Raw genomic sequence first — 21,991 nt, forward strand, 5'->3', positions numbered from 1 at the left:
GCGTACGCCATCTTTCATGCTCACGGTCGGCTGTATCAAGAGTAAATGAGCGTGAGTGTGCGTTCCTCCTGGGTTTCTCCATGGCAACTATATGTGTGGCGTACGCACATTTCCAATGTGTATCGTCAGTTGGCGACACTTAGAGGCAATGCAGCGCAACAACATTAGTCGATCACGACTAGGCCTTTATTTGCACAGCATATTGTGAAATGTGGGCTATTAAAAATGACAACATTTCAGACCAGAACTGTCCCATTTTGCTCCCATAGTAACGAATTACGTTGCTCTATCTTGCTAGTAATCAAGAATCTTTGCCCTCGTCTGACTCCGCTTCTTCTGACAGCGGTTTTCCTGAGACCTGACTCATTTTTATCTGATGTCTGCAACCTGACTCTGATAACTGTTTATCTGAGACCTTTTAGTCTGACTCCGCTTTTCCTGAGACCTGACTCCTTTTTATCTGATGTCTGAAACCTGACTCTGATAACTTTTCATCTGAGAACTTTTCATCTGACTCTGCTTTTCCCGAGACCTGACTCCTTTTCATCTGATGTCTGAGACATGACTGTAATTCCATAAACTTGACAGCGGTTTTCCTGAGACCTGATGCCTTTTCATCTGATGTCTGACACCTGAGTCTGACAGCTGAGAATGTCTTAAAATGTACACCGTACAGGGGTCATTCACAGTACTAGGGAGTGTCTACAAATCTCAATTCTGAATAGGTCAAGTCAACTTTATTTATATAGTGCATTTCATACACAGAGGTGCTTTACATAAAGAAAAGCAAACAGGAATAGCTGCTAAAACCATAGAAGGGCAATAATCAAAGAATAGCTTAAAAAGTAAAGAATAATAATAAAGATCATAATAAAAAGAAAACATAAAACGCACAAGGTAAAATCATTTAAAAATAAAGAATAATTAATAAGCAAAAAAAGAAAGGCAAAAGTAGTAAAAAAGTAATAAAAAGACAAGGTAGAATAATTTCCAAGGCAGATTCAGAATTTGTAACTCAGTGCAGTTAGCATAAAGCATCTGAGAACAGTTTGGTCTTACCGGTAAGTCTAGATTTAAAACTGGCTACAATTGGGGCCTTTTTGATGTAGTGTCCACAAAAAGGTGTGTCCACAAACTTCTTGTTATGGTAGCTGTGCTGCCTATTTAGTTCAATCTACAAACTAAGCAACAAAGTAAATTTACAAACATTGGTAATATTTTGTTCCTTAAGCCAAAACATTTGTTTAATGTGATTCATGTTTTGTCTTCATTTATATTAACATGTTCTCATAAACATCAACAACTTCTTAAAAATAATATAGGTGTTGCATTTAAACATATTGATAATGTAACAAGAAAAGATATATGAAAGTATACTCCCACTCCATAAGCTAAATATATTATGGCATCACCTTCACTTTGTTTGCTCATGGTTGATATCATATTGCTTCACATTCTCATCTTTAGACTGCTATAGATCACAGAGGGCTCCCCCTCTGGTGGGTCAAGTGAATTACAGGACAACAGAGATGAGCACAGCCATAAGACAAAAGTAGCAGTGAGGTGACACAGCAAGTAGGGGTCAAGTGAAACAATGTTAACGCTTCCAGGTTGCGATGCCCTCGGTGGCATATTTCAGTGATGTCATCAACATGCTATTATAACGCTGTTATCAACCGTGATTACTGGGTAACAGAATGATACCTTTTTTGTGCACCATCTGTCTTGAAGTGGACACTGGCATACAGGACATCGTCCCCTTGACCTCCTGCAGTCTGCCCGCTGTGCTTGGGTTGGACACTGGCGTACAGGACATCGTCCCCTTGACCTCCTGCAGTCTGCCTGTTGTCTTGGAGCTGGACACTGGCGTACAGGACATCGTCCCCTTGACCTCCTGCAGTCTGCCCGCTGTGCTTGGGTTGGACACTGGCATACAGGACATCGTCCCCTTGACCTCCTGCAGTCTGTCTGTTGTGCTTGGGTTGGACACTGGCATACAGGACATCGTCCCCTTGACCTCCTGCAGTCTGTCTGTTGTGCTTGGGTTGGACACTGGCATACAGGACATCGTCCCCTTGACCTCCTGCAGTCTGTCTGTTGTGCTTGGGTTGGACACTGGCATACAGGACATCGTCCCCTTGACCTCCTGCAGTCTGCCCGCTGTGCTTGGGATGGACACTGTCATGCTGAACGTCATCCTCTGTTCTTCCTGCTGCCTCGGCACTGGGGGGAGCAAGAGCTCCGCTCATCGTTCTGATTCTGCAGGGATGCAAACCTCAGTCATAGCAGTCACACGAGGATCAAGTTAGGAACCTCATTGTTAGGTCAAAACAGTCATGAGAAGAGCAAGTTTGGAACGTGGTAATGCTCTTCAAATTCAGAAACGTCGTAGATTATGTTTCTGAATTGGAGAGCAATACAGATCTGATAATCAAGGTAAATTAGGGAAGCATTTTGTACACAGTGGGAAGAGGCATCTCACCTCTGTGCCTATTTCCTCTGTCCTACTGTTTCCCTTGTTTTATCTTCATTGTAAATCAAAAACACTTGATAAAGTCATGATCTCCAGGAGAGTATATTTTATGACAGTCAACTGTTTTGGAATAGACTCACCCACATCCTCCCTCATGTGATCTCCTCACCTCAGCCAGTAGAGGACACACAGTACTAACCAGTAACCAAGCGCTAACCAGTAGGACACGGCTGCCCACAGGAGAGAGGCCGTATAAACGCACTGAAGTGTGGCAAGGACTTCAAAGTAAAGGGACATCTCAAAAGACATCTGTTTACACAAAAGAGAGGCCGTACCACTGCAGTTAGTGTGGTAAGAGTTTTGGATGCAACACAACTATGAAAAAATGTCTTAGGGGGGCATGTTTTGTTAGTAATATTTCCTTAAAGTTGATGTAGTGAAAAGAGAATGGAAAAGCATTTGTTCACATGTTAAAATCAGGTGTGTTGACCTGGGCACATCTAATAATCCAATTACAATTGGATTCATGCCTCAGTTGAAATAAAATTACTTACTGTTCTGAAACGGATAGTTCTGGTTCTTGATTATGATTGACTGAATCACATTTTTTGCTGCTGCAAAACCTACTGCAAACCCCCCATGTTCATCTCATTTCATTCTATATTACTGTGCTACGAATTGAATCAAAAGTCATGAGTTGCTGCATCTTTATAAACGCAATAACCCAGGGGTCTCAAACTCCCGGCCCGCGGGCCAAATCCGGCCCTCGGCCTATTTCAAAATAATAATGTAATTCGGCCCTTGAGGGTATTTTTAATTGCGACAAACAACGACACTGATTAAAATAGACGATAGATCCAAGTACGGTAACAAATCTCATTTGTACTCTCCTCCACTAGTTGCTAGACATCCAGAGCTTGATTCAAGCCCAAAATCGCTGCACACAGTTTTCAGGAAATACAGTGTATTAGCCTACACGCAAGAAACATGACGACGTGCATTTGTTTGTAATGACGCAGAAGCGATGCAGGCCATAGTTTTGCACAAATTGAAGCAGAAATAGGCCTACACCAAATGTTGAAAAAACGTTCACGTGTGATGAAGTCTTGGGTAGGCTATGCTATTCACCTATTCTGATTCTGAAGGAGAATATCTGCCTTTTGGAGATTATATTATGATCGATCGTCTATTGACAGTGATAGTCACGGTGCGTCTGTGAATGGAGGTGCGTCTTTGCGTACGACGGTGTCCACTAAGCATACCATGCTTATTTCGACCCTTTGCCCAAAATAGCTCGAGGTGGCAGTGGTAATCGTGATGATAGTGTCCGTAATGGACGTGGTACAGACAGCTCTGAAGAACTACAAAGTCACCCGCGATAGGAACTGATTTGACCAGGCTACTTTATTGTAGACCTATAATAACGGTTTGTGGAACAGGCTAGTAATAGTTTACTATTGTTACATCTTAGGCCTACTGTTTTCCTGTTAATTTGTTATTTGGGTAATATGACAAAAAGAAAGTAAACCTGCTCAAATAGTTCAACATCCAGTATTTACTGAAAGGTGCATAATTTGAGGTGGTTACCATCCAGTGGCAAATTAGATGGGCAAATTTACCCCCTTCATAAACTTTTGTTTATACTCAAAGATTTTTACATTTACACTAGGACTTTATCTCTGACCACTTTCAAGCCATGGCCTTTTGAAATTTTGATATGCCAGGTTTAAACTAGATGTACCGCATAGCGGTACAAAATATGACCGCCGCTCAGTCCTGTACATCCATTCCGCGAAAATAAATCATATTAATGAATTTGTCTCCATCTTCTACTCCATCCCCCACTCTTGAAACTTTTGTGTATGCTTGTTTGGAATGTGTGTTTGCACACATTCCGCACACAAAGTAGCCTACTGGCGCTGCAAAGGTGAATAGATTTGTTTCTGGGCCAAAAAATTTGTAGCATTGTTATAAAACCATTAAAATCTCTAAACAATCACAAGCAGGGCAGTTCATCACAGTCCATCCATTGCAACTGGACTGATGAAAGGTACACCTGTAGGCTACATTGTATTTGGGAAAAGCAGAAGGTAGCAGCATAATGTATTTATTTATTTATTATTAAACAAAACAATCCCTGTCAGTTCCATGCAGTTTTCAACAGCTATCAAGAAGAGAGGTCATGTCATGGATTTTTGTGAATGTTTCTTCTTCTACATATGCATAAGTTTAGTCATCTAGTTCAAATGATGCTCAGCTTTATTGTCAATGCACAAATTAAATACCAGTAGTCTAAAACAAAATGCCGTTTTATTACACAAAGCAAATTGTCACTGGCGACCCAAATAAAATCTCCTTTGGAACCAATGGCTTACACCTTACAGTATCTTGGCGAAAAGTTAATAGTTTTGCATATCAGTAGTAATACATTTTACGTAGCTGTGTGAATCACGGAAAGGGCGAATGAATTGGACACCTCTAAATGGAACCCAACCCACTGTACAGTAGCTCAAGGTCTGTGGCTAAAGCAGCCATAATGAAAGCGTTATCATTGTTTGGATACTTCACACACACGTGTTTTTTAATCGCATAGACTACAACTACCAAGCTGGAATCAAAGCACATCGACTCCCCTCTCACACCCTAAACACGCACTTCGAACAAACAAAAAGCGCCTCAGTCTCACGGAATAGCCATAGGCAAAACTGTATCTGACCGGTGTAACGTTGGTACTAAATCATCCATCGCAAAGAATGATTTTTGTAGCACGTGCAACAAATATGTGTAGGTACAGCCCTGCCCTGAATACATCTCAACGTGCGCTCTAAAACATCTGGTTTAAATGGAGATGTAGATCATCACGGGTGCGTTAATAAATCTTCACTTTGAAGAATTTATGTACTTTCAGTTACTTTGCTTTGAGCCATGCTCTTCCTTACTTGAATCACCTTTGAAAATAGAGGATTGAAGTAGCCTATATGGGTGTTTGGGAATGAACGTTGACTCAGATGCTTTTTGAGACCTTGAGCAGAAATGTCCCAGCCCGGTGTTTAGGATGCATCATAGACAGGTTATCTTTCAGGTAGCCTATATTCTATTAAAATAACATCACGTAGCGAACGTTTTGTGGCTAACTCACTTAGCTCCTGTTAGTAGCCTAGGTTATGGTCATAAGCAAATGAGATGACAGTCGAAAGATACAATTAGTGCTGTAATCGATTTGCTTGGTAGCCTATAAACGCATTTATGGTTTTCTACAAATACATCAATAATCAAATTGGCCTCCATCACTCAACCATGCTAACGGTAACATTATTTTACCTACGTTCTGCTATTGATAGGATTAACGTAGCCTACCTGCAGTAAAAAACAAGCATGTCCGATAAACATTCTCAGATTTATTTCGGCTTCAAGAGGAAATGGGAATTACATGTCATGCAGAAATCATCCTACCCTTAGACGTTCTCTGCGGTAAGATACTGTAGCCTACAGTCTTGTCCTTGTAGGAAGCGTAGTGTCTTTCCAACCCACTTTAGATTAACTTCCAACAAAATTACGTCTCACTGCAACGATGCGCCATCTAGTGGACAAATGACTACTTATCGCCAATACTGGAAATGCAGCCATGATGATGATGATGAATATTCATTTTGGCTTTCTTTTAATCCTACTGAATTTGTAATTATGTATCAGCCGTTCTAATACCGATAGTATGTGGGTGCCTGTGTGTGTGTGTGCATGTGTATATGTGTGCACCACCATCTACAGGCCAATGAGTGTACAGTCACTAAATGTACACATAACTTAATTTTTTAGACCCCCCCATGGATGAAATTCTACGAAACTTGGCATACCCCCAGAGAATGTCAGGTTAATCATACACATACAATTTGGTGCAGTTCTGAACGTCTTTACTGAAGAGAGGGGCGATTAAAGCAGAATGATATTGCATTTTCATTTTTTACCGGGGGGGTGCAAATCACAAATGAGTGATTATGGGCTAGGTTGATGTGGGCCCTTGAGACCAACATACCATAAAAATGTCTTCATCCTCGGTGCCAGGGTTCAGGTAGTTATTTAGGAAAAACTGCATTTTTTGGGTTTCGGGGGGCCCAGCGCGGAGGGGGAGTGGCCCCCGGGGACCAAACAAAATTTTTTCCTAAAAGTCTACATATCCACCAAATTTCATGTGCCCCGGTGTTTCGGTGCCCCGGGTATCGTTGACCAAAATTTCAGGAAGTAGATGACAGAAAAAAAAGAAAAAAAACTTTGACAATCCCTATATGAGGTCATAAGTTATGAGAGGAAAATATTTTTATTGGGTGTGAAACACACACATACCTGTTTTTATGTTTTTTTGTTTCTTTTCATAATTTGTAGGCCTATTTATATTTATTTTATCATTATTTTATAGCACAGGTGTCTAAAAATAGATAAAAAGATTTGCACTTTCTGTTTTGCAGTTTTGTATTTGAAAATACAGTATTTTAGGAAATAGCCATTATTTTTTGTATTATTCTTTAACACTGACGCGGCCCTCCAATCAGATGACGTTGGCAGAAGTGGCCCCCAGCTCATTTGAGTTTGAGACCCCTGCAATAACCCCTACTAGAGGTGTCACAATCTCCGTTTGAAGTCAAACCGAAATGACATCACAATCTTGAACTTTGAAATCAAAGCTAGAATCGACGATGCAGCCACACCCCAAATGTCACGTCCAACATGCATGTCAAGAGGGGGGAAACAAGCACACAATCGATGCTGAAGTGCGGGACGGCAACATTATCTACTTAAACTTTACGCTGTAGCCACTTAAAAAATGCATCAACCCAACTACAGTAAAACCTCTTCCTGTTTCTCTGAAATCACAAATTCATTCATTCACGTCAGTTAACCCTAACATAAGCTGCTCAAGTTTGCAAATGAAGTTCTAGACAGAATGAAGCTCTGAGCACATACGCAGCACGCAAAACGCTTACTGCCAAAAGGAAACAACATTAAGAAAGCCGGATCTCACTGCAAATACCGTGTCCTATCTGATCACAGCCTAAGTTAGCTATGTTCTCTCCCTCTCTCTCACCTTTAATCATATTGTGATGACTCGAGCAAGGCTTGTTCAAAACATTTAGCTTTATTGTGGGGAATACAGACACCAATACATGGCACACGATAGGGCAGTCAACAACACTCATACAGTACACAGAAAGGGAGGTCACACTCACACTGACAAGAAGGGTTACACGAGAGGCAGAATTAAAGATGGTTACACGCTACACTAAAACACATCCATAATCTTAGTCACTTTTAAGCGTGATGCTTAGACCACTGGTCTAATCCTATTCAATGATCTATGCTAGGATAGAGTTAAAAGTGGTATCGCCAGACTCAGCGAACAGCTGGGAGAACTGGAGAAAGATAAAACTCAATTTTTTAATTTTTACATTACGTTGGCATGTGTCAGGTAATCGGCCAAGAGGTCTGTGTAACACCTGCTGGAAGTCTGTGGAAGGGCCGTAAGGGCTTGAAATGTTACCAATAAAAAATGCTTCAATGGGAGCACTCCAGTGTGAGGATCTTCACTTTTTGTTTGAACCGTATCTTCGATCCTGCACGCGTATTATTTGGATGCGCGTGATTAAACCGTGCTCATTCAACCCATGTAACCGGCCAACATTGACTTCTCAGCTTCCGGCCAGCTCTCAGCTGCTGTCTGAAACGCTCTCCGCGCCATCTGGCTGGTCACTGACGGGAGGTTGTATCTAAAATGCAAGTTTAAACAGTATGTTAGAAATGTATCAAGACATCTCATCTGAGACACAATGAACAACACATGGGCAAACATATAAGAGGGCAAATGGTTCACTTACTTTGAATGCAGCCGCAACAGGTCATTGGATGGGTTGTGAATTGCCCTCCCTGTTGAGGAGACAAAGAACCTGTCTTCCACGTCAACATCTTTACTCCTCTTGCGTTTCTTGTTGGATCTAAGGAGCTGTGGACGCACCCGTCTATGGTATAGATCAAACCACTGTTGGCAGATGAGAAAAGGTAATTAAGATTCATTTCTGCCGTTGAACACACAGCTGACTAACCCACAGACGGGCAGGTTACAGATGGACTGCTCATCTAAGAATACACTGTCCCTGCTTCTCCTATACAGGATTTCACTCATTCTTCAAATGACATTTGCTTTGGTTTATCCATTTTCTCTGAGGAAATGTGATATCTCTGAATTGAACTTACGCGCTCCTCCTCTGACAGGGCAAACGAGGCCTCTTCCTGTGGTGCTGTCTTGTGCTCGTGTACATCAATGATGTAACGTGATTGATGTTCTCTCCTGGCAAGCCACTCCGCCACAGTCATGTGTGCCACCACGCCTGGTCGTTGGAGGTGTTGCAGAATGATAACAGCCTCGAGGTAGTACACCACAAAGGTGCACTCGGCCAACTCCAATGAGGCAGAACAACTGTCCGACAGTTTGTTCATAATTGCCAAAAGGTCCTTCTCAGCAGCCATCAGAACAGCCACGCATTCATATGGTTGTAATTGACGTTCGCTGCTAGTCAACAAGTCATGCCTATGACAAAACACATCAACTGTATTAACAAATCATATTACAGAGAGAGGACTACCAGTTCTGTAGTGTAATAATTTGCATGGGGTACAAACACTTCAACTTACCTCTTTTGGGTGATGTTTTTGCTCACCAGCTTAGAGGTGACTTTTTTCAGAGAATCAATGAAGGCAATGAAGTCCTGGCACTGTTCCTGGAGTGTAACATTCTCCATCCCCAGATCTGATAAATTAGCGTGGTAAACCAGGAATCTTTTCAAGCTTTTCAGGTAGTTCAATTGTGTTGCCTCAGAAAGGTCACGCAGGTACTGTCGGAGCTTCTCTCTGTCATTGACAAACTCCAGGGATACTTGCTCAGGGTTGACATAGTAGAGATACCGGGAAACATTTTCAACCTGAAAATAAAAGCAACAATGTTAAATTACCTTCTAATCATGACCGTTGCTTCATCGTTTATTAACTTTCTAATGAATGTGCCTAATAAACACAGAGTGTGTATTGATGATCCTCACCCCCTGTTTGTAATTTTCTTTTAGGAGATCTATCCTTAGGTGTTCGGCAAAGTCTTTCAGCAGTGGATTTTCCAGTGGATGTTTGTTATAAAGCTCCTTCTTAAGCATGAGTTGCTTGGTCTTCTGGGAATAATTCACATCTCGGCCACTGCAATGTGGGATAAGACTTTTGTCATAATAGTGCATTATTATGATTTAATGTGAACCACACTAAAAAACACAAATCACAGATAAGTTGTGAAAACTGAGACTCTCACCATTGAAACAACTTTCCATTGCCGTCAGATGCCACTTCGGCTGACTCTCCACGGTCTCTGGTGGATGGTCCGGCCTCAGAATTAGTCTGCATGGTGGATGGTCTAGCCACAGAATTAGTCTGCCTGGTGGATCGTCTAGCCACAGAATTAGTCTGCCTGGTGGATGGTCTAGCCACAGAATTGTTCTGCCTGGTGGATGGTCCCGCCTCAGGTGGGGGGACACCATTCTTAACCATGTCACAACGCTTCAGCTCCTCAATCAAGCTTAAGGAAAACAAGATATTTGAAAAAAGGTAAATTAACTAATGTATGAAACATTTAAACTCAAAGAAATAGTAAAAGGGGACTGTGATGGAAGAAGAGTTTGGAAGCAAGGTATGAAGGCTTTTCACACACATACTCACACAGCAGAACAGAGCTATCAACCAACAATAGGAGGGTCATTAACCAAACAAAGCATGTGGCCTATTGGGGATTGGACATGCGCAGTGACATGAGCTCTGACTAAAGCAGTTACAATCAATAATCAATGACCTATTCACATAAGACTGAGAGAGGTGATAATGGAGCAATTCACTGAGATGCATTCCTACATGGCAATTAACTTAGATACATTCCTACATATATACACAAAGCATGTTTTAAGGCTTTCAAAAACAAGCGGAATGTGATAACTCTGACTAAACAAAAAGTAATGTAGAAGCCACCAACCTTTGGACTGGATCTTGAGTTTTCCTAACTTTCTGAAGGATGCAATAGTACATACTCGATCCAGGACTTCCGCAGCGTCCAACTTGGCCTTTTCAACCACTGCCAAACGGTCTGCTTCAGTGCTCGTTCTCATGCAGGATCTGCACAGGTGGACGGGCAGGTTATCTTGGGTTTTACGACAAAATGGGCAGAACAGAGACTGTCCCTTTGACACTATTCTTGGAGCCATTTCTCGGGATTGAATGAAGCAGAATCTTCAGGTGAAAGCCTATGGAATAAATGCTTCTCAGTGTAGCAATGAAAATTGCTTTTTTGGCTTCAGGTGAAGGCCTAAGGAAGAAATGAAAAATGCAAAAAGGAAAAATCAGTAGCAATGGAAATCTACTATAGCAATGTTGTCTGTAGATCTCCTGCACAGTAAGATAATTCCCAAAGTGTCATGCTTCTATTTATGCTTCTGTTTACAGGTTAGCCCCACCCATTAGCACGTGTATGGTTCACCTGTCTGTTGAAGATGGGTGGAGCTACACACAGGTTGGCTCCACCCACAGGTTAGCCCATCTGCGGAGGGCATGCTTGAGGGACAGCACTGAAACTGCCATTGCTGAAGTGGATGAAAAGGCCAAGTTGGACGTTCGGGCCGTCCTGAAGAATGGCGGAACTTTACCTTTTGGAGTCTTTGCTGAAATTATGGAATGGCTTCCACATTACATGTTGTTTAATCAGAGTTGTTCCAGTGTCCAGTGTTACCCACAGTATGGCATGTCACATGCTTTGTTTTGGTTGATGGCCCTCCTATTGTTTTGGTTGATAGCTCTGTGCTGCTGTGTGAGTGTGTGTGAAAAGCCTTCATACAATTTTCTGTAGCCAGTGTGGCAAGAGTTTCTGTCAAGCGGGACATCTCAAAACTCACAAACATATTCATACAGGAGAGAGGCTGTATAAATACACTAGGTGTGGCAAGGGTTTCACCCTGGATGGAAATCTCAGAGTTCACCAAAGAATACATAGAGAGGCCATATTCTGTAGATGCAATCAGTGTGGCAAGAGTTCCTCTCAAGAGGGAGATCTCAAAAGACACCAAATACATACATATAGTATAAAATAGTATACACATACATATAGTATAAAATAGTACATATAATATACTATTTTGATCCTGTGAGGGAAATTTGGTCTCTACATTTATCCCAATCCATGACTTAATGAAACACAGTGAACACACAGTGAGGTGAAGCACACAATAATCCCAACGCAGTGAGCTGCCTGCTACTGCGGCGCTTGGGGAGCAATGAGGGATTAGGTACCTCAAGGGCACTTCAGCCGTTCCTACTGGTCAGGGTTCCAACTGGCAACTGGTTACAAGTCCTAGCGCTAACCAGTAGGCCACGGCTGCCCACTAGGAGAGAGGCCGTATAAATGCACTCAAGTGTGGCAAGGACTTCAAAGTAAAGGGACATCTCAAAAGACACCTGTTTACACCAGGGCTGTCAATCGATTAAAAAAATTAATGAAATTAATTACATACTCTGTGATTAATTAATCTAAATTAATCGCATATATAATTTTTGCTGTGAATATATTTTAAATATTTAAATTCAAATGAATCATTGAATAATCAGCATTAGTGACATTAAAGTTTAAAAACTCTTTCATTATTATTTTCACTGTTCAAATGATGGCCATAATAATCTATGATATGATGTAATATGATGAGGAAATCAATTCAAAAGTGCTTCGGGAAGAAGTTTTTTTTTCATACAGGCATTTCAGGCCACAGATATAACCCAGGGGACACAATGAAAATAAATTAACACTCCCTTGAATGTCAACACTATTTCTTTGCATTGATGTGCGACTTTAGAGTTGACAAACTCCGGTGATATGCAAATTCCTTGCTGCAGACATTGCAGAGGGCTTTATTTTAATCAACACTTCATTTTTATCAACATCAGGCCGTTTTTTAAAAGTAAATGTTCCAATCAATGATCTAGGCAGCACATTTTTCTCTCTCCTTCATTTTACAGTCTAATGGTTACTGACTAGAATGGCTCGGGGTCAAAGGTCATACGGAATCGGTTAATCTGCGTTATTTTTTTTAATCAGTTATTTTTTCTCAAATTAATTTATCGAAATTAATCAGTTATTTTGAGTTTACACAAAAGAGAGGCCGTACCACTGCAGTTAGTTTGGTAAGAGTTTTGGATGCAACACAACTTGTTCTTGATTATAATTGACTGAATCACGTTTTTTGCTGCTGCAAAACCTACTGCAACCCCCCATGTTCACCTCATTTCATTCTATACTACGTGCTACGAATTGAATCAAAAGTCAAGAGTTGCTACATCTTTATAAACGCAATAACCCCTACTAGAGGTGTCACAATCTCGGTTTGAAGTCAAACAGAAATGACATCACAATCTTGAACTTTGAAATCAAAGCTAGAATCGACGATGCAGCCACACCCCAAATGTCACGTCCAGCATGCATGTCAAGAGGGAGAAAACAAGCACACAATCGATGCTGAAGTGCAGCACGGCAACATTATCTACTTAAACTTTACGCTGTAGCCACTTAAAAAATGCATCAACCAAACTAAAACCTCTTCCTGTTTCTCTGAAATCACAAATTCATTCATTCACGTCAGTTAACCCTAACATAAGCTGCTCAAGTTTGCAAATGAAGTTCTAGACAGAATGAAGCTCTGAGCACATACGCAGCACGCAAAACGCTTACTGCCAAAAGGAAACAACATTAAGAAAGCCGGATCTCACTGCAAATACCGTGTCCTATCTGATCACAGCCTAAGTTAGCTATGTTCTCTCCCTCTCTCTCACCTTTAATCATATTGTGATGACTCGAGCAAGGCTTGTTCAAAACATTTAGCTTTATTGTGGGGAATACAGACACCAATACATGGCACACGATAGGGCAGTCAACAACACTTATACAGTACACAGAAAGGGAGGTCACACTCACACTGACAAGAAGGGCTACACGAGAGGCAGAATTAAAGATGGTTACACGCTACACTAAAACACATCCATAATGTTAGTCACTTTTAAGCGTGATGCTTAGACCACTGGTCTAATCCTATTCATGATCTAGGCTAGAGCTAAGTGGTATCGCCAGACTCAGCGAACAGCTGGAAGAACTGGAGAAAGATAAAACTCAATTTTTTAATTTTTACATTACGTTGGCATGTGTCAGGTAATCGGCCAAGAGGTCTGTGTAACACCTGCTGGAAGTCTGTGGAAGGGCCGTAAGGGCTTGAAATGTTACCAATAAAAAATGCTTCAATGGGAGCACTCCAGTGTGAGGATCTTCACTTTTTGTTTGAACCGTATCTTCGATCCTGCACGCGTATTATTTGGATGCGCGTGATTAAACCGTGCTCATTCAACCCATGTAACCGGCCAACATTGACTTCTCAGCTTCCGGCCAGCTCTCAGCTGCTGTCTGAAACGCTCTCCGCGCCATCTGGCTGGTCACTGACGGGAGGTTGTATCTAAAGTGCAAGTTTAAACAGTATGTTAGAAATGCATCAAGACATCTCATCTGAGGCACAATGAACAACACATGGGCAAACATATAAGAGGGCAAATGGTTCACTTACTTTGAATGCAGCCGCAACAGGTCATTGGATGGGTTGTGAATTGCCCTCCCTGTTGAGGAGACAAAGAACCTGTCTTCCACGTCAACATCTTTACTCCTCTTGCGTTTCTTGTTGGATCTAAGGAGCTGTGGACGCACCCGTCTATGGTATAGATCAAACCACTGTTGGCAGATGAGAAAAGGTAATTAAGATTAATTTCTGCTGTTGAACACACAGCTGACTAACCCACAGACGGGCAGGTTACAGATGGACTGCTCATCTAAGAATACACTGTCCCTGCTTCTCCTATACAGGATTTCACTCATTCTTCAAATGACATTTGCTTTGGTTTATCCATTTTCTCTGAGGAAATGTGATATCTCTGAATTGAACTTACGCGCTCCTCCTCCTCTGACAGGGCAAACGAGGCCTCTTCCTGTGGTGCTGTCTTGTGCTCGTGTACGTCAATGATGTAACGTGATTGATGTTCTCTCCTGGCAAGCCACTCCGCCACAGTCATGTGTGCCACCACGCCTGGTCGTTGGAGGTGTTGCAGAATGATAACAGCCTCGAGGTAGTACACCACAAAGGTGCACTCGGCCAACTCCAATGAGGCAGAACAACTGTCCGACAGTTTGTTCATAATTGCCAAAAGGTCCTTCTCGGCAGCCATCAGAACAGCCACGCATTCATATGGTTGTAATTGACGTTCGCTGCTAGTCAACAAGTCATGCCTATGACAAAACACATCAACTGTATTAACAAATCATATTACAGAGAGAGGACTACCAGTTCTGTAGTGTAATAATTTGCATGGGGTACAAACACTTCAACTAACCTCTTTTGGGTGATGTTTTTGCTCACCAGCTTAGAGGTGACTTTTTTCAGAGAATCAATGAAGGCAATGAAGTCCTGGCACTGTTCCTGGAGTGTAACATTCTCCATCCCCAGATCTGATAAATTAGCGTGGTAAACCAGGAATCTTTTCAAGCTTTTCAGGTAGTTCAATTGTGTTGCCTCAGAAAGGTCACGCAGGTACTGTCGGAGCTTCTCTCTGTCATTGACAAACTCCAGGGATACTTGCTCAGGGTTGACATAGTAGAGATACCGGGAAACATTTTCAACCTGAAAATAAAAGCAACAATGTTAAATTACCTTCTAATCATGACCGTTGCTTCATCGTTTATTAACTTTCTAATGAATGTGCCTAATAAACACAGAGTGTGTATTGATGATCCTCACCCCCTGTTTGTAATTTTCTTTTAGGAGATCTATCCTTAGGTGTTCGGCAAAGTCTTTCAGCAGTGGATTTTCCAGTGGATGTTTGTTATAAAGCTCCTTCTTAAGCATGAGTTGCTTGGTCTTCTGGGAATAATTCACATCTCGGCCACTGCAATGTGGGATAAGACTTTTGTCATAATAGTGCATTATTATGATTTAATGTGAACCACACTGAAAAACACAAATCACAGATAAGTTGTGAAAACTGAGACTCTCACCATTGAAACAACTTTCCACTGCCGTCAGATGCCACTTTGGCTGACTCTCCACGGTCTCTGGTGGATGGTCCGACCTCAGAATTAGTCTGCATGGTGGATGGTCTAGCCACAGAATTAGTCTGCCTGGTGGATCGTCTAGCCACGGAATTAGTCTGCCTGGTGGATGGTCTAGCCACAGAATTGTTCTGCCTGGTGGATGGTCTAGCCACAGAATTGTTCTGCCTGGTGGATGGTCCCGCCTCAGGTGGGGGGACACCATTCTTAACCATGTCACGACGCTTCAGCTCCTCAATCAAGCTTAAGGAAAACAAGATATTTGAAAAAAGGTAAATGAACTAAAGTATGAAACATTTAAACTCAAAGAAATAGTAAAAGGGGACTGTGATGGAAGAAGAGTTTGGAAGCAAGGTATGAAGGCTTTTCACACACATACTCACACAGCAGAACAGAGCTATCAACCAACAATAGGAGGGTCATTAACCAAACAAAGCATGTGGCCTATTGGGGATTGGACATGCGCAGTGACATGAGCTCTGACTAAAGCAGTTACAATCAATAATCAATGACCTATTCACATAAGACTGAGAGAGGTGATAATGGAGCAATTCACTGAGATGCATTCCTACATGGCAATTAACTGAGATACATTCCTACATATATACACAAAGCATGTTTTAAGGCTTTCAAAAACAAGCGGAATGTGATAACTCTGACTAAACAAAAAGTAATGTAGAAGCCACCAACCTTTGGACTGGATCTTGAGTTTTCCTAATTTTCTGAAGGATGCCATAGTACCATACTCGATCCAGGACTTCCGCAGCGTCCAACTTGGCCTTTTCAACCACTGCCAAACGGTCTGCTTCAGTGCTCGTTCTCATGCAGGATCTGCACAGGTGGACGAGCAGGTTATCTTGGGTTTTACGACAAAATGGGCAGAACAGAGACTGTCCCTTTGACACTATTCTTGGAGCCATTTCTCGGGATTGAATGAAGCAGAATCTTCAGGTGAAAGCCTATGGAATAAATGCTTCTCAGTGTAGCAATGAAAATTGCTTTTTTGGCTTCAGGTGAAGGCCTAAGGAAGAAATGAAAAATGCAAAAAGGAAAAATCAGTAGCAATGGAAATCTACTATAGCAATGTTGTCTGTAGATCTCCTGCACAGTAAGATAATTCCCAAAGTGTCATGCTTCTATTTATGCTTCTGTTTACAGGTTAGCCCCACCCATTAGCACGTGTATGGTTCACCTGTCTGTTGAAGATGGGTGGAGCTACACACAGGTTGGCTCCACCCACAGGTTAGCCCATCTGCGGAGGGCATGCTTGAGGGACAGCACTGAAGCTGTCATTGCTGAAGTGGATGAAAAGGCCAAGTTGGACGTTCGGGCCGTCCTGAAGAATGGCGGAACTTTACCTTTTGGAGTCTTTGCTGAAATTATGGAATGGCTTCCACATTACATGTTGTTTAATCAGAGTTGTTCCAGTGTCCAGTGTTACCCACAGTATGGCATGTCACATGCTTTGTTTTGGTTGATGGCCCTCCTATTGTTTTGGTTGATAGCTCTGTGCTGCTGTGTGAGTGTGTGTGAAAAGCCTTCATACAATTTTCTGTAGCCAGTGTGGCAAGAGTTTCTGTCAAGCGGGACATCTCAAAACTCACAAACATATTCATACAGGAGAGAGGCTGTATAAATACACTAGGTGTGGCAAGGGTTTCACTCTGGATGGAAATCTCAGAGTTCACCAAAGAATACATAGAGAGGCCATATTCTGTAGATGCAATCAGTGTGGCAAGAGTTCCTCTCAAGAGGGAGATCTCAAAAGACACCAAATACATACATATAGTATAAAATAGTATACACATACATATAGTATAAAATAGTACATATAATATACTATTTTGATCCTGTGAGGGAAATTTGGTCTCTACATTTATCCCAATCCATGACTTAATGAAACACAGTGAACACACAGTGAGGTGAAGCACACAATAATCCCAACGCAGTGAGCTGCCTGCTACTGCGGCGCTTGGGGAGCAATGAGGGGTTAGGTACCTCAAGGGCACTTCAGCCGTTCCTACTGGTCAGGGTTCCAACTGGCAACTGGTTACAAGTCCTAGCGCTAACCAGTAGGCCACGGCTGCCCACTAGGAGAGAGGCCGTATAAATGCACTCAAGTGTGGCAAGGACTTCAAAGTAAAGGGACATCTCAAAAGACACCTGTTTACACTAGGGCTGTCAATCGATTAAAAAAATTAATCAAATTAATTACATACTCTGTGATTAATTAATCTAAATTAATCGCATATATAATTTTTGCTGTGAATATATTTTAAATATTTAAATTCAAATGAATCATTGAATAATCAGCATTAGTGACATTAAAGTTTAAAAACTCTTTCATTATTATTTTCACTGTTCAAATGATGGCCATAATAATCTATGATATGACGTAATATGATGAGGAAATCAATTCAAAAGTGCTTCGGGAAGAAGTTTTTTTTTCATACAGGCATTTCAGGCCACAGATATAACCCAGGGGACACAATGAAAATAAATTAACACTCCCTTGAATGTCAACACTATTTCTTTGCATTGATGTGCGACTTTAGAGTTGACAAACTCCGGTGATATGCAAATTCCTTGCTGCAGACATTGCAGAGGGCTTTATTTTAATCAACACTTCATTTTTATCAACATCAGGCCGTTTTTTAAAAGTAAATGTTCCAATCAATGATCTAGGCAGCACATTTTTCTCTCTCCTTCATTTTACAGTCTAATGGTTACTGACTAGAATGGCTCGGGGTCAAAGGTCATACGGAATCGGTTAATCTGCGTTATTTTTTTTAATCAGTTATTTTTTCTCAAATTAATTTATCGAAATTAATCAGTTATTTTGAGTTTACACAAAAGAGAGGCCGTACCACTGCAGTTAGTTTGGTAAGAGTTTTGGATGCAACACAACTTGTTCTTGATTATAATTGACTGAATCACGTTTTTTGCTGCTGCAAAACCTACTGCAACCCCCCATGTTCACCTCATTTCATTCTATACTACGTGCTACGAATTGAATCAAAAGTCAAGAGTTGCTACATCTTTATAAACGCAATAACCCCTACTAGAGGTGTCACAATCTCGGTTTGAAGTCAAACAGAAATGACATCACAATCTTGAACTTTGAAATCAAAGCTAGAATCGACGATGCAGCCACACCCCAAATGTCACGTCCAGCATGCATGTCAAGAGGGAGAAAACAAGCACACAATCGATGCTGAAGTGCAGCACGGCAACATTATCTACTTAAACTTTACGCTGTAGCCACTTAAAAAATGCATCAACCAAACTAAAACCTCTTCCTGTTTCTCTGAAATCACAAATTCATTCATTCACGTCAGTTAACCCTAACATAAGCTGCTCAAGTTTGCAAATGAAGTTCTAGACAGAATGAAGCTCTGAGCACATACGCAGCACGCAAAACGCTTACTGCCAAAAGGAAACAACATTAAGAAAGCCGGATCTCACTGCAAATACCGTGTCCTATCTGATCACAGCCTAAGTTAGCTATGTTCTCTCCCTCTCTCTCACCTTTAATCATATTGTGATGACTCGAGCAAGGCTTGTTCAAAACATTTAGCTTTATTGTGGGGAATACAGACACCAATACATGGCACACGATAGGGCAGTCAACAACACTTATACAGTACACAGAAAGGGAGGTCACACTCACACTGACAAGAAGGGCTACACGAGAGGCAGAATTAAAGATGGTTACACGCTACACTAAAACACATCCATAATGTTAGTCACTTTTAAGCGTGATGCTTAGACCACTGGTCTAATCCTATTCATGATCTAGGCTAGAGCTAAGTGGTATCGCCAGACTCAGCGAACAGCTGGAAGAACTGGAGAAAGATAAAACTCAATTTTTTAATTTTTACATTACGTTGGCATGTGTCAGGTAATCGGCCAAGAGGTCTGTGTAACACCTGCTGGAAGTCTGTGGAAGGGCCGTAAGGGCTTGAAATGTTACCAATAAAAAATGCTTCAATGGGAGCACTCCAGTGTGAGGATCTTCACTTTTTGTTTGAACCGTATCTTCGATCCTGCACGCGTATTATTTGGATGCGCGTGATTAAACCGTGCTCATTCAACCCATGTAACCGGCCAACATTGACTTCTCAGCTTCCGGCCAGCTCTCAGCTGCTGTCTGAAACGCTCTCCGCGCCATCTGGCTGGTCACTGACGGGAGGTTGTATCTAAAGTGCAAGTTTAAACAGTATGTTAGAAATGCATCAAGACATCTCATCTGAGGCACAATGAACAACACATGGGCAAACATATAAGAGGGCAAATGGTTCACTTACTTTGAATGCAGCCGCAACAGGTCATTGGATGGGTTGTGAATTGCCCTCCCTGTTGAGGAGACAAAGAACCTGTCTTCCACGTCAACATCTTTACTCCTCTTGCGTTTCTTGTTGGATCTAAGGAGCTGTGGACGCACCCGTCTATGGTATAGATCAAACCACTGTTGGCAGATGAGAAAAGGTAATTAAGATTAATTTCTGCTGTTGAACACACAGCTGACTAACCCACAGACGGGCAGGTTACAGATGGACTGCTCATCTAAGAATACACTGTCCCTGCTTCTCCTATACAGGATTTCACTCATTCTTCAAATGACATTTGCTTTGGTTTATCCATTTTCTCTGAGGAAATGTGATATCTCTGAATTGAACTTACGCGCTCCTCCTCCTCTGACAGGGCAAACGAGGCCTCTTCCTGTGGTGCTGTCTTGTGCTCGTGTACGTCAATGATGTAACGTGATTGATGTTCTCTCCTGGCAAGCCACTCCGCCACAGTCATGTGTGCCACCACGCCTGGTCGTTGGAGGTGTTGCAGAATGATAACAGCCTCGAGGTAGTACACCACAAAGGTGCACTCGGCCAACTCCAATGAGGCAGAACAACTGTCCGACAGTTTGTTCATAATTGCCAAAAGGTCCTTCTCGGCAGCCATCAGAACAGCCACGCATTCATATGGTTGTAATTGACGTTCGCTGCTAGTCAACAAGTCATGCCTATGACAAAACACATCAACTGTATTAACAAATCATATTACAGAGAGAGGACTACCAGTTCTGTAGTGTAATAATTTGCATGGGGTACAAACACTTCAACTAACCTCTTTTGGGTGATGTTTTTGCTCACCAGCTTAGAGGTGACTTTTTTCAGAGAATCAATGAAGGCAATGAAGTCCTGGCACTGTTCCTGGAGTGTAACATTCTCCATCCCCAGATCTGATAAATTAGCGTGGTAAACCAGGAATCTTTTCAAGCTTTTCAGGTAGTTCAATTGTGTTGCCTCAGAAAGGTCACGCAGGTACTGTCGGAGCTTCTCTCTGTCATTGACAAACTCCAGGGATACTTGCTCAGGGTTGACATAGTAGAGATACCGGGAAACATTTTCAACCTGAAAATAAAAGCAACAATGTTAAATTACCTTCTAATCATGACCGTTGCTTCATCGTTTATTAACTTTCTAATGAATGTGCCTAATAAACACAGAGTGTGTATTGATGATCCTCACCCCCTGTTTGTAATTTTCTTTTAGGAGATCTATCCTTAGGTGTTCGGCAAAGTCTTTCAGCAGTGGATTTTCCAGTGGATGTTTGTTATAAAGCTCCTTCTTAAGCATGAGTTGCTTGGTCTTCTGGGAATAATTCACATCTCGGCCACTGCAATGTGGGATAAGACTTTTGTCATAATAGTGCATTATTATGATTTAATGTGAACCACACTGAAAAACACAAATCACAGATAAGTTGTGAAAACTGAGACTCTCACCATTGAAACAACTTTCCACTGCCGTCAGATGCCACTTTGGCTGACTCTCCACGGTCTCTGGTGGATGGTCCGACCTCAGAATTAGTCTGCATGGTGGATGGTCTAGCCACAGAATTAGTCTGCCTGGTGGATCGTCTAGCCACGGAATTAGTCTGCCTGGTGGATGGTCTAGCCACAGAATTGTTCTGCCTGGTGGATGGTCTAGCCACAGAATTGTTCTGCCTGGTGGATGGTCCCACCTCAGGTGGGGGGACACCATTCTTAACCATGTCACGACGCTTCAGCTCCTCAATCAAGCTTAAGGAAAACAAGATATTTGAAAAAAGGTAAATGAACTAAAGTATGAAACATTTAAACTCAAAGAAATAGTAAAAGGGGACTGTGATGGAAGAAGAGTTTGGAAGCAAGGTATGAAGGCTTTTCACACACATACTCACACAGCAGAACAGAGCTATCAACCAACAATAGGAGGGTCATTAACCAAACAAAGCATGTGGCCTATTGGGGATTGGACATGCGCAGTGACATGAGC

This window comes from Alosa pseudoharengus, unplaced genomic scaffold, assembly GCF_046254945.1.
Source record: "Alosa pseudoharengus isolate Yale_2024_CS ecotype anadromous, Long Island Sound unplaced genomic scaffold, YU_APseudo_1.1 YU_APseudo_1.1_scf_1, whole genome shotgun sequence".
NCBI lineage: Eukaryota > Metazoa > Chordata > Actinopteri > Clupeiformes > Clupeidae > Alosa > Alosa pseudoharengus.